Below are 13980 nucleotides of genomic sequence, written 5' to 3' on the forward strand. Positions count from 1 at the left end.
GAGACGGGATGTGGGGGAGACGGGATGTGGGGAGACGGGATGTGGGGTGTCCTTCCACGAGTGCAGTCACCTCTGGCTCTTGGGGCTTCTGAACTTAGTTCAGGGAATGGACTTTAATCTAAGAAATGACACACTTGCCCGACACAATGAGACATTTAGTGAACTTATTTAATGATGCTAAATATGGGGAGACCCCTTTAAATGGAATAGCACCAGGAACAGGAAGAAAAAGAGTAACTTGTTACAAGACATCTCAGGGAAACTGAATCCCTCACCTGAGTGCTGTTGTTTTTGTTCAGTCACTAAATCATGTCTGACCCTTTGTAACCCCATGAACGCCAGGCTTCCTCGTCCTTCACTATCTTCCAGAGTTTGCTCAAACTCATGTCCACTGAGTTGGTGATGCCATCCAACCATCTCATCCTCTATTGCCCCCTTCTCCTCCTGCCTTCAATGCTTCCCAGTAACAGGGTCTTTGCCAATGAGTCAGCTCTTTGCATCAGGTGGCCAAAGTAATGGAGCTTCAACATTAGTCCTTTGAATGAATATTCAGAGTTGATTTCCTTTAGGATTGACTGGTTTGATCTCCCTGCTGTCCAAGGGACTCTCAAGAGTCCTCCAGCACCACAGTTCAAAAGCATCAATTCTTTAATGCCATCCTTCATTATGGCTCAACTCTCACATCCGTACATGACTACTGGAAAGACCATAGCTTTGCCTAGACAGACATTTGTCGGCAAAGTGATGTCTCTTCTTTTTAATATGCTGTCTAGGTTTGTCATAGCTTTTTTTCCAAGAAGCAAACATTTTAATCAAATATAACTGGGAATGTCACTCAGTGGTGGCTGGGGGAGAGGATAACTGGAGAACTGACTTCCCTATGAAATCAGAAGTGCGAGCATCTTTCTTTCGGCTGGAGTTCACCGAGGTTACGTCTTACGCTGTAAGACACAAAAGACACCTTCTCTCCTCAAGAAGCTTTGGAGAGACATTAACAACTAACATATTTGGTGAGCAGTGCACTTTCATCTCATGTGATTTCACTCGATTTTAGCCATGAATCACTCAAGGCAGGGACTGTTTTTCCTGGAAAAAACTGGGATGTGGGCTTGGGGCAGAGTAGGCTGGGCTGTAAGGAACTGTCTCCAGGTCACTTGCTGCTGCTGCTGCTGCTAAGTAAGTCGCTTCAGTTGTGTCCGACTCTGTGCGACCCCATAGACAGCAGCCCACCAGGCTCGTCCGTCCCTGGGATTCTCCAGGCAAGAACACTGGAGTGGGTTGCCATGTCCTTCTCCAATGCATGAAAGTGAAGAGTTAAAGTGAAGTCGCTCAGTCATGTCCAACTCTTAGCGACCCCATGGACTGCAGCCTATCAGGCTCCTCCACCCATGGGATTTTCCAGGCAAGAATACTGGAGTGGGTCGCCACTTCCTTCTCCCCAGGTCACTTAGCTATGCAAATAGCGCAGTATGAGCAAGGGCTGCAGCCCACACTCAGGAGTCCTCGCCCTTCCTCAGAACGCCAGAGCATCCAACAGCTCCAGGAAACAAGACCCAACTCAAGGCGGCTGGGAGTACGCGAGGACACAGGAGGAAGGACAAAGGTGAGTGGTGAGGACCAGGGCCCGACTGTCTGGGTGTGATCAGAAGAGCTGGGAGCGGGCCCAGCCGCTGTCAGGCGCGTCTTCAAGCCCTCAGCTGCCCAGCAGAGATAGCAGTGCGCTCTGGCAGGCGCTCAGACAAGAGGTCACGCGTAGGCGCTGTTCTGGCAACAGACAGACCAACCTCTCCCTGATTCCAGCTGAAAGGTTGGACAATAACACAGTCTGTAGAGAAGGAAATCCAGAGCAGGGCATTCCTCCAGGGAAAAGGCTGTGCTGGACCCAGGCCAGGGCTGCCAACACCTGCGAGCAAGTGAATTCCAAAATGTACAGTCACAGGTTTAGCTCCTCTGAGGCTTGGCTCACAGTGTTTCTTCAAAAGAGAAGTGAAGACGAGAAGACATCTTCCTGCTAAGAGCCCCACTTAGGTAACATCACCAACCTTTTGGGAGGGTAGAGAGATCACTAACCCTGGAAGAAAGGCACAACTAAACTTCCTTCTCTAGAACTCTTGTGGTTTTGAAACTTGATAAGTTTTATCAAGACATGACTCTTGTTGAATAAATAATTCTAAGTCAGTAACCTAACCAGGGACACACATCTGAAATATAGCTTGATTTTTACGATAAGTTAGCTTCATTTTATTTAATAGCCATAATTTTAGTAAGGAACTATAAGACAAACACAATGACAAACTAGATGACAAAATGCAAACACGTCTTCATTCTTATCAGGATGACTATAAGAAAGAAAGAGAGAGAAAGGGAAGGAAGCAAGGAAGGAAAGAAGACGGGAGGAAGGGAAAAAGAGAAGAGAAGAAGAAAGAAGAGGAAAGAAAAAAGAAACGTACCGGTGAGGATGTGGAGATACTTGGTCTCTTGTGCGTTGCTAGTGAGAATGCAAAATAATACAGCTGCTGGGGAAACAGCTGAGCAGTTCGTCAAAGAATTAACCTAGAATTACCGTATGGTCCGGCAATTCCACTTCTAGGTATATACCTAAAATAATTAAAAGCAGGAGTTCAAACTAACATGCCAACGTTCACAGCAGCTTCCCTGGTGGTTCAAACGGTAAAGAATCTGTCTGCAATGTGGGAAACCTGGCTTTGATCCCTGGGTTGGGAAGATTCCCTGGAGAAGGGAATGGCAACCCAGTCCAGTATTCTTGCCTGGAGAATCCCCATGGACAGAGGAGGCTCTGCAGTTCAGGGGGGTCACAGAGAATCGGACACGACTGAGTCCCTTTCACTACCATATGACCCAGCAATTCCACTTCTAGGTATATACCTAAAAGAATGACAAGCAGAAGTTCCAACAGATAGGCCAGTGTTCACAACAGCACTACTCACAATAGCCAAAAGGTGGAAACAACCCAAATGTCCATGGACAGATGAAAGAATAAAGAAAATGTGGCGTATACTCAGACACCAAGAGAAATAAAGTTCTCATGAGGGCTACAATGTGGATGAACCTCGAAGACCTCATGCTACGTGAAAGAAGACAAGTCATTACAGGATAAATGGAATATCAGATTCATAGAGATAAAAGTAGACTAGAAGTTACCAGGGGAGAAGGCGATGGCACCCCACTCCAGTACTCTTGCCTGGAAAATCCCATGGGTGGAGGAGCCTGGTGGGCTGCAGTCCGTGGGGTCGAGAAGAGTTGGACACGACTGAGCGACTTCACTTTCACTTTTCACTTTCATGCATTGGAGAAGGAAATGGCAACCCACTCCAATGTTCTTGCCTGGAGAATCCCAGGGATCGGGGAGCCTGGTGGGCTGCCATCTATGGGGTTGCACAGAGTCGGACACGACTGAAGCGACTTAGCAGCAGCAGCAGCAGAGGTTACTAGGAGTTGGGGAGAAGGGAATGGGGATTACCGATCAATGGGGTTTGGTTTTTATTTCAGATGATGAAAATGTTTTGGAAATAAAAAGTGGTAATGATTGCCTAACAGTGTGAATGTAATTAATGCCACTGAAATGTATGTTTAAAGATGGTTAAAATGGCATATTTTGCCACAATAAAAACAACTAAATATGAAAACAAAAGATAAGGGAGAAAGCAACATAGAAATTTTTAAAATAACAACATAACAGAGCTTATTCATAAAGTATCTTAAAAAAAAAAAAGAGGATGTGATAGTAACACACTGCTATCATGAAGTTTATTTCCAAAAGTAGAAAAAAAAATAGGATAATGGTAATATTCACAATAGGGTTATATTAATAACATTTATATAGTACTTCTTCTATACCAGGAATTAAGTATTAAACATATATCAACTCATACAATCCTCAGAGTGATCCCTTGATGGACCTTCTACTATAAGCTCTATTTTAAAGTTGGTTATTCTGAGACACCTAATGGTTAAATGACTTGCCTAAGAAAAGACTCTGATGCTGGGAGGGATTGGGGGCAGGAGGAAAAGGGGACAACAGAGGATGAGATGGTTGCATGGCATCACCAACTCATGGACATGAGTTTGAGTGAACTCCGGGAATTGGTGATGGACAGGGAGGCCTGGCGTGCTGCAGTTCATGGGGTCGCAAAGAGTTGGACACGACTGAGCGACTGAACTGAACTGAAGGTCACATAGCTAGTAAGTGGCAGATTTAAACTCAGGAAGTCTGGACCCAGAATCCATATTTTCAGAACTGATCCTTGTGCCAGTATAAATGACAAAAGGGTGCCTCCACCAAAAGAAGTTAAGGTTGCTGCTGCTGCTGCTAAGTCACTTCAGTCGTGTCTGACTCTGTGCGACCCCATAGACAGCAGCCCACCAGGCTCCCCTGTCCCTGGGATTCTCCAGGCAAGAACACTGGAGTGGGTTGCCATTTCCTTCTCCAATGCATGAAAGTGAAAAGTGAAAGTGAAGTCGCTCAGTCGTGCCCACCAGGCTCCTCCATCCATGGGATTTTCCAGGCAAGAGTACTGGAGTGGGGTGCCATTGCCTTCTCCAGAGGTTAAGGTTAGGGATGTATCAAAAAATTACAGACTAACTAAAGTAAGAGAGGGGCTTCCCAGGTGGCACTAGTGCTAAAGAGCCTGCCTGCCAATGCAGGCAATGTACGAGATGTGGATTCGATCCCTGAGTCAGGAAGATCCCCTGGAGAAGGGCATGGCAACCCACTGCAGAATTCTTGCTTAGAAAATCCCATAGACAGAGGATCCTGGCAGGCTACAGGCCACAGGATTGCACAGAGTTGGACACAACTGAAGTAAGTGACTTAGCTCACTTAGCTCACACATGCAAAGTAAAAGACAGATAAAGGTTAATGAAACTGATGTGTTCCTCTTCTTTCAAAATCAGACGTTAACTGTTGAAGAAATAGTGCAGGACACCACTGATCTTTTAGGCTTACCCAAGTCCCTTCCAGGAAGATGAATAATAAAGCAGAAGGATCACTGGACTTGAAGTTATCACATCTGGTTTCAAATCGCAGCCCTATCATTTACCTTACTCTTTTAAATCTTTACTGAATTTGTTACAATATAGCTTCTGTTTTCTGTTTTGGTTTTTCCGCCATGAGGCATGTGGGATCTTAACTCCCTGACCAGGGATCGAACTGGGGCTCCCTGCATTGGAAGATGAAGTTTTAACTACTGGACCACCAGGGAAGTCCCTATCACCTATTTTAGTTATTCATTTAACAAGCATTTATCAACCGTCTACTGGGCACGGGGCACAGCGTGGACCATTTCTCTTGGGGTTTTGAATCCTAGCTTCTCAGCCACAAAATGGGAAGAATTATTCCTCCCTCACCAGGTTGTCAAGAAGGTAAATGAGATAAGCTGTGACTGTTCCCGACTCCCATTTACTCTCCATAATGGCTGACTGAAGACACTTTCTCTTGCTTAACTCCTCAGAATAAAGATTCTTGATAATGATCAGATATATAAATCTCGGCGCTTGTTTTTTCAAGCCTGCCAGGCTGCAGACAAATACTCCCAAACAGCTACCTTGTTTCTTCTGCCCCTCCCTGCTTCTTACCCTCAAGCCAGCCAGATGTTGACACAAAGCAGGGTACTGATAAAAGCCTCAGAACTTCTCCAGTCTTCCCAGAAGACGTGGGAAGGAAGAAGAGAGGAAGGGGGAGAGGAGAAAGAGAGATCACGGAAGAAAAAAAGGAAACAGGATGTGAAGACAGAGATGGGACGTTACCTCTATGGCTCCCCTCCCAGCGGGGGAGGAGGGGCTGTGGTCTGTAGGAGGCTTCGCCCTTCCATTTCTCTCTAGAATGTCCTGTCACATCAATCACGCCCCAAGACTGAAGATGACAGGAAACTTCTCTACACCCTTAAAACTAGTGTGCGTGCTGAGTGGCTCCAGTCGTGTCTGACTCTTTGCAATCCTTTGGACTGTAGCCCGTCTGGTTCCTCTATCCGTGGGATTCTCCAGGCAAGAGCAGTGGAGTGGACTGTCATGCCCTCCTCCAGGGGATCTTCCCAACTCAGGGATCACACTTCTCCTGCACTGGCTGGTGGGTTCTTTACTACCAGCAGCACCTGGGAAGCCCACCTTAAGCCAGAGCTGGGGTCAAAGGACTCTGCCCCATTCCCCCCTCCCCTGGCCACCACCACACAGGCACAAGTACATCCTCATTCTTTAGTTTGCAAGAGACCAAAACAGTCACCTTGGGGCTTCTTAGGTGGTGCTAGTGGTAAGGCACATGCCTGACAAGGCAGGAGATACAAGAGACGCGGCTTTGATCCCTGGGTTGGGAAGATCCCCTGGTGAAGGAAATGGCAACCCCGTCCAGCGTTCTTGCCTGGGAAATCCCATGGACAGAGGACCCTGGCGGGCTACAGTCCACAGGGCTGCAAAAGAGTCAGATGTGATTTATAACTAAACAGCAAGAAAACAGTCATCAAGGAGTTTCATTTTCGAATATTCACTAATCAAGATAACAGAGAACTCAAATTCAAGGTCAACAGGTCTTATGCTGATCACTGGTTATTCACCGAGTTCCTGCTGTCTAGTAAACTGTAGGATTCTGGATGGCGGAGAACATGTCTTACTACAACATTAAGGAATATTTGTTCAACTCATCCCTGGTTTATTCAGCACTGGAAAACAAAAAGATCAAAGATTTCTTTGAAAAAATATGCTAATGGATTGAAAGTCTAGATCACTTAAATAAAGACTGACTTGTGTCACCTAAGACTTCATGTAATTTTTGAAGTCCTGTGGTGGCAAGGAAAAATCTACCAATAAACAACAAATTTATTTACACTACTTCACCCATGTCTGATGAAATGGGACCACTGTCCTGCTCCTCTGATGGAAGAGAGGAGTCAGGTTAATTCCTCAGGTAACCAGAAAGAGCCGTACTTAGGGTCATTATAGACCAGTTGTAAACACTGCCTTTCAACCGGTTCACCTGAACTTCATTGTAATTTGTTACACTGTTCATTTATGTTTTACTATTATTAAATATAAATTCTGTTTTATTATTAATTAAATGTTAATTATTAAACATTAAATTTAAATATTGTTAAGTTGTTCATTGTAATTTGTTAGTGTGAATTAAACAACATCTGGGAAAATGGACTTCTGACTAGTGAGGAAGGTTTATTTCAACAGAAGATGAATTACATCGAAGAGAAAACATGCCAGGCAAGTCCAGACATGTTTGCCCACCTACAAGCTTGATTCCCATAAGCACCTCCTCCTCTTGCCAACCCATCTTCAACCTCATAGGGTGTAGGTGTTTTGAAAGTTTCTCCTTGCTCTTGGTACTATGAAGAGACAGAATCTAGCTTCATCCTAGACACCAAAGGATATGAGGAATTCATCATGCTTTGAAGGGGAAAGTTTTTACATCAACCAGCCTTACCAAGCTCTAAATCTGAGAAGCATGCCTATTTCCCATGTGGTGATCTCTGACTTTGGAAAGCTGGGATGCAAAGGCAGAAACATTAATTCTCTCACATAGCAAAGAGGAACACCTGATAGAGACAACTGAAAATAGTTTAAATATTTTTCATGATCCCCTTTTGAATTACAAATGATAGTCAAACAGAGGTCAGTTCTCTTGAGTAATCCTCAGAACTGCAGACCCTACGGTAAACAGCACTCAGAGATGGTTTCCTTCCTTGCACATCAGGGCTCTCCCTCTTTGGAACTGGCAGCTTACTCAGGAGATAAGGATCTTCCTGATCTCTCCTCACTTCAAAATGAGGGGTTTAGACAGAGGCCCTGGCAGCTCCCTGTCAGTTCTGGTTCTGAATGATGCCCAAGAAGATGAAGAGCAAGTTGTATGCCTCCAATATTCTACACCCAATGCCAGAGCCCCTTTCCTTCTTCTGATTGTATTTCCTAGAGCCAAACCTACCACTTTAGAGAAAGCACCAAATTCCCTGGTGGCTCAGACGGTAAAGCGTCTGTCTACAATACGAGAGATCTGGGTTCAAGCCCTGGGTTGGGAAGATCCCCTGGAGAAGGAAATGGCAACCCACTCCAGTACTATTGCCTGGAAATTCCATGAACAGAGGAGCCTGGTAGGCTACAGTCTATGAGGTCGCAAAGAGTCGGACACGACTGAGCGACTTCACTTTCACTTTCCGAATTCATTGTAGGGGGAAGCAGCAAGCTGAGCCCACCAAGGAGACCATGCAGGTGTAAGGAAAGACCCCAGTCTGCAGGGCAAGATGACCGTCTCCTGGCAAACTAGCCTCAGCAGTTGGTCCCACTGCGTGGCTCATAAATGTCTCAGTCAATGTAAGAGCATTATGTACCCTCAAGAAAAAAATGCATACGACTCATAAGGGAGAGAAGAGTGAAGGTTATGGGTAAAGAGGATTGGTGGGCAGGGTGTAGGAAGAAAGGCTGAAGGTCTAGAGGGAAAGAATGGTAAAAAGACAAAGATATACCAAGTGAAGACATGGAGAAGAACTGGAACCAGAGTCAGACATGTGAAAAAATTCTATTAATACCCATGGAACGCTAATCCACACTTCCTTGGACTTGGGAACATCCTAACAGAACAGAGTTCTCACCTGGTTCTCAAACCCATGGTGGGGCATCAGGCATATCCATGTTACCACAGCGCCATCTAGTGGAGTGGTGGGACTTACAATGACCTAATCAGAATTGTTACTACTGTTAATTCCTAAGTCACGTCCAACTCTTTGGGACTCCATGAACTGCAGCATGCCAGGCCTCGTCATTCCTTGTTTCCAGCAGTTTACTCAAACTCATGTTCATTGAGTCAGTGATACCATCCAACCATCTCATCCTCTGTTGCCCCCTTCTTTCCTTGCCCTCAATCTTTCCCACCACCAGTGTCTTTTCCAACGGGTCAGCTCTTCGCATCAGGTGCTCAAAGTATTGGAGCTTCAGCCTCAACATCAGTCCTTCCAATGAATATTCAGGGTTGGTTTCCTTTAGGAATGACTAGTTTGATCTCCTTGCTGTCCAAGGGACTCTCAAGAGTCTTCTCCAACACCAAAATTCAAAGGCATCAATTCTTCAGTGCTCAGCCTTCTTTATGGTCCAGCTCTCACATCCATACATGACTACTGGAAAAACCACAGCTTTGACTATACAGGCCTTTGTTGGCAAAGTGATGTCTCTGCATTTTAATATGCTGTCTGGGTTTGTCATAGTATTTCTTCCGAAGAGCAAGCATCTTTTAATTTTGTGGTTGCAGTCACCATCCACAGTGATTTTGGAGCCCAAGAAAATAAAATCCATCACTGCTTCCACTTTTTCCCATCTATCTGCCATGAAGCAATGGGACTAAATGCCCTGATCTTAGCTTTTTGAATGCTGGATTTTAAGCCAGCTTTTTCATTCTCCTATTTTACCCTCATCAAGAGCCTCTTTAGTTCCTCTTTGCTTTCTGCCATTAGAGCAGAACTGCCTAGGACTAAGTCCATATTTCCAGTAGTCAAGTATGGATGTGAGAGTTGGACTGTGAAGAAAGCTGAGTGCCGAAGAATTGATGCTTTTGAACTGTGGTGTGGGAGAAGACTCTTGAGAGTCCCTTGGACTGCAAGGAGATCTAACCAGTCCATTCTGAAGGAGATCAGCCCTGGGATTTCTTTGGAAGGAATGATGCTAAAGCTGAAACTCCAGTACTTTGGCCACCTCATGCGAAGAGCTGACTTATTGGAAAAGACTCTGATGCTGGGAGGGATTGGGGGCAGGAGGAGAAGGGGACAACAGAGGATGAGATGGCTGGGTGGCATCACCGACTCGATGGACGTGAGTCTGAGTGAACTTCGGGAATTGGTGATGGACAGGGAGGCCTGGTGTGCTGCAAAATCATGGGGTCGAAAAGAGTTGGACACAACTGAGCGACTGAACTTAACTGAATTGAAGTCCATATTGAAAATATTCCAAGCAATAAATAAAGATGACAAAATCTATTACTAAGAAATACACACAACTTAAGTTCAAATTTTTTTTTATGTCTGACAGGTTACCTCCTCTTAGAACAAGTGAAGCATAACTTGATATTCCACATTCTGAAAGATCCCCCCTCTTTTAAAATTAACTCAGCTCTCGATGGAATTTTTAATTTAAAAAATTGATATTTTTTCTAACAATATCTATTTTCAGCATCTCTTCTCTTAAAATCAGATATAGATGTCATGAAACATGTTTACTACATATAATATCATTAAATACTAACATACAATTTTATAGCTTTTCTTTCTCTATGGTTTTCCCATGAAATTCCCTTGAAAAGTTACAATAATGTAAATCCCAGTGATTTATTGTACAACTGATTATACTAGTCATATTAGGACCCAGGATACGGGGCTCCAGAAGTACTATAGATTTTTCTGTGGCATCAGGCATGAGTTCTGGGAGGTAACATAGGGTGAGGGCAAAGCACACACTTTGGTTCAGATCTCGGCCAGAATTCAGACCCTACCACTTACTGAGTGACCTTCAGCTCAGTCGCTCAGTCGTGTCCAGCTCTTTGCGACCCCATGAATCGCAGCATGCCAGGCCTCCCTGTCCATCACCAACTCCCGGAGTTCACTCAGACTCACGTCCATCGAGTGGGTGATGCCATCCAGCCATCTCATCCTCTGTCGTCCCCTTTTCCTCCTGCCCCCAATCCCTCCCAGCATCAGAGTCTTTTCCAATGAGTCAATTCTTCTCATGAGGTGGCCGAAGTACTGGAGTTTCAGCTTTAGCATCATTCCCTCCAAAGAACACCCCAGGACCGATATCCTCCAGAACTTATTCAATTTCACAAGTCTGTATCATTCCTATCTGTAAAATGGGAATGCTAACATACACGTCACTGGATTGTTGTGAGGCTTCCATAAAAACAAGCATGTAGAATGGCCAGCACAAAGTGCTAAGTATATACTAATTTTTTTCAGCTGCCCTTTCTGAAGAGACCCAACAGAGAAAGAACAATTTTCATTTTCAGTCGAGTATCCATAGTAAGTGTCCTCTGTCTTGTTTGATAAAAACACAAAGGTGAGAGAGAAGAAAAGCCCTTCCAGGATCCTGATATCCGCCCTCCAGTTTTCAACTGAGGGTCAACCTAGTAATGAGCACTAGGGTGAAAATGGAATTCTGCCAGGCAAGGTACCTGGGAGAGTTCATAACACACTTGACTTTAATTCATGTGCACTATAATCCTGTGGGTTAAAGGGCCATAAAAGTTGTTCTGGTTTTGCTTACACTTCAAAGGAAGCAATTTAATGGCCATGAATTACAGTTTCCCGATTACACTGTAACTATGAAACACAACTGTTCTGGTATGATTTCCAGTCTGGCTCCCTTACCAAAGGAACTTCAAGGAAAGAATTTAAACAAAATAACCTTTCCAGGCATTCATCCAGCTTCCTCATGTAGGAGTCTCTATCTTGGGAGCCCAAGAATACATGTGCACACAAAGCATTATGTGGGGTTTAGGACTAGAGTATGGTGAGCCACAGAGTTGAGTTGAGGACCACCCAGGAGGAGAAGGGGATGACAGGGGATGAGATGGTTGCATGGCATCACTGACTCGATAGACATGAGTTGGAGCAAACTCCGGGAGATGGTGAAAGACAGGGAAGCCTGGCATGCTTCAGTCCATGGGGTCACAAAGAGTCAGACACAACTTAGTTACTGAGCAACAACATGAAATGGGGAGCCACTAGACACTGTTCCCTGGAGAGACCCATGTGATGACAGATGTTATCAGATATAAACAAATGGAGTAACAGTGAAAACATTTAAAGGGAGGAGGGTCCTATTAAGAATGGCAGCAAAGAAAGACTTCACAAATGAGGGCTCTTCCTATCTTTTCAATCATTCACCAATGAGGTTAAGGCAAGCCTAAGAGATCCCCACTGTCCTGAGACTCAGCAGACAAACTATAAATCTTTGCCACAGCAGCAAAGCAAATGCTTACAGCAGCAAAGTGATTATATGTGGGGGATTGAAGACTACACTTGGAAATGGATTTAAACCCTGGCTTATCAACTGACTAGCTGTCTGACCTTGGTAAATCAATGAGGTCTGTTTTCATAATATCTTTTTAAAAAATCAGAAGTAAGCTGAATTCAGATCAGTAGGTAGAGGCAACAGATATGGCGCACTGCCGTGCCTCGCACCACCACACACCTGTCTTTCCTGCCCACACAGAACACAGGTGGAGCACAGTGTAGCGAACTCGCCATGTGGAAGCCCTCCACATGGACCCCATTACAGATGACACCACCCTTACGGCAGAAAGTGAAGAGGAACTCAAAAGCCTCTTGATGAAAGTGAAAGAGGAGAGTGAAAAAGTTGGCTTAAAGCTCAACATTCAGAAAACGAAGATCATGGCATCCGGTCCCATCACTTCATGGGAAATAGATGCCTAAACAGTGGAAATAGTGTCAGACTTTATTTTTTGGGGGGGGGCTCCAAAATCACTGCAGATGGTGAGTGCAGCCATGAAATTAAAAGACACTTACTCCTTGGAAGAAAAGTTATGACCAACCTAGATAGCATATTCAAAAGCAGCGATATTACTTTGCTGACTAAGGTCCGTCTAGTCAAGACTATGGTTTTTCTAGTAGTCATGTATGGATGTGAGAGTTGGACTGTGAAGAAAGCTGAGTGCCAAAGAATTGCTGCGTTTGAACTGTGGTGTCGGAGAAGACTCTTGAGAGTCCCTTGGACTGCAAGGAGATCCAGCCAGTCCATTCTGGAGGAGATCAACTCTGGGATTTCTTTGGAAGGAATGATGCCAAAGCTGAAACTCCAATACTTTGGCCACCTCATGCAAAGAGTTGACTCATTGGAAAAGACTCTGATGCTGGGAGGGATTGGGGGCAGGAGGAGAAGGGGACGACAGAGGATGAGATGGCTGGATGGCATCACCCACTCGATGGACATGAGTCTGAGTGAACTCCGGGAGATGGTGATGGACAGGGAGGCCTGGCGTGCTGCAATTCATGGGGTCGCAAAGAGTCGGACATAACTGAGCGACTGAACTGAACTGAACTGTATCAACTAACATCATGAACACAATGAACACACAGCAGGGCTACTGGTGATGTGACAATGAGCAAGACAAAGGACTCTGAAACCTCTAGAACATAACAGCAATGTGCATCATGAAATTCAAGACCAGGAGCAGCCAGAGCCTAAGAAGAGTTGGGGAGGGGAAGAGTCGGATTACTCTTTCCTGGTTATTTTTCTCCTGGCAAAAATATGCTGGGTCTTTTCCCTCCCCGCTTCCTTCCTGCTACCCCAGTTAATGGCTGAGAGAGCCTTCCCCTACTGGTCCAGAAATGAAACCAAAGCCCAAAGCTGAGGACAAGATGCTAAATTCCCCATAGTCTAGAGAGACTGTCAGAGAAACAGCCAACAGCTGGTACCATACATCCTCCCCATCAGGAGTGCTACCAACTCTCCATGACCACACTTGTCCTTCCCAAACTGCAGAGTCTGAAAAAAAATGCAAGTTTATCTTTGGCCTTGTTTTCAAAATGAAAAGTGGTTCTATAGGGGATGGGAGAGGGTGCTTTCCCTTCCAGAAGGGAATGTTCTTGGGTATTGATAAGTGTGCATACGTGCTAAGTCACTTCAGTCGTGTCCAACTCTTTGTGACGCTATGGACTTGTAGTCCACTAAGTTCCTCTATCCATGGAGATTCTCCAGGCAAGAATACTGGAGTGGGTTGCCATGCCCTCCTCCAGGGGATCTGGAAGTGAGTCGTATAGACAACAGACTTGTGATTGCCAAGGGGCGGTGGGGGAGGGGTGGACTGAGAGTTTGGAGTTATTAGATCCAGATTACTATGCATGGAATGGACAAACAACACGGTCCTTTTGTACTGCACAGAGAGCTATAGTCAATGTTCTGGAGTAAGCCATAATGAAAAAGAATATAAAAAAATAATGTCCATATGTGTATAACTGAGCCACT

The 13980-nt window shown here is 44.9% G+C and overlaps 1 protein-coding gene and 1 long non-coding RNA gene across 2 annotated transcripts in view; both read right to left on the minus strand.

The window, feature by feature from the left end:
* LOC120880316 overlaps positions 1–9063 on the minus strand; it is a 13631-nt gene extending 4568 nt beyond the window's left edge. Inside the window, exons 1-2 of the long non-coding RNA XR_005725004.1 lie at positions 9053–9063; positions 8276–8279 (exon numbers count right to left, since the gene is read on the minus strand). This is a non-coding gene — a long non-coding RNA (uncharacterized LOC120880316). The remainder of the gene's footprint in view (positions 1–8275; positions 8280–9052) is intronic.
* The window catches only part of SMYD3 (SET and MYND domain containing 3), a 747085-nt gene that overhangs the window by 227440 nt on the left and 505665 nt on the right, over positions 1–13980 (minus strand). The window lies entirely within an intron of this gene.

This window comes from Oryx dammah, unplaced genomic scaffold (genome assembly GCF_014754425.2).
Source record: "Oryx dammah isolate SB20612 unplaced genomic scaffold, SCBI_Odam_1.1 HiC_scaffold_21, whole genome shotgun sequence".
NCBI lineage: Eukaryota > Metazoa > Chordata > Mammalia > Artiodactyla > Bovidae > Oryx > Oryx dammah.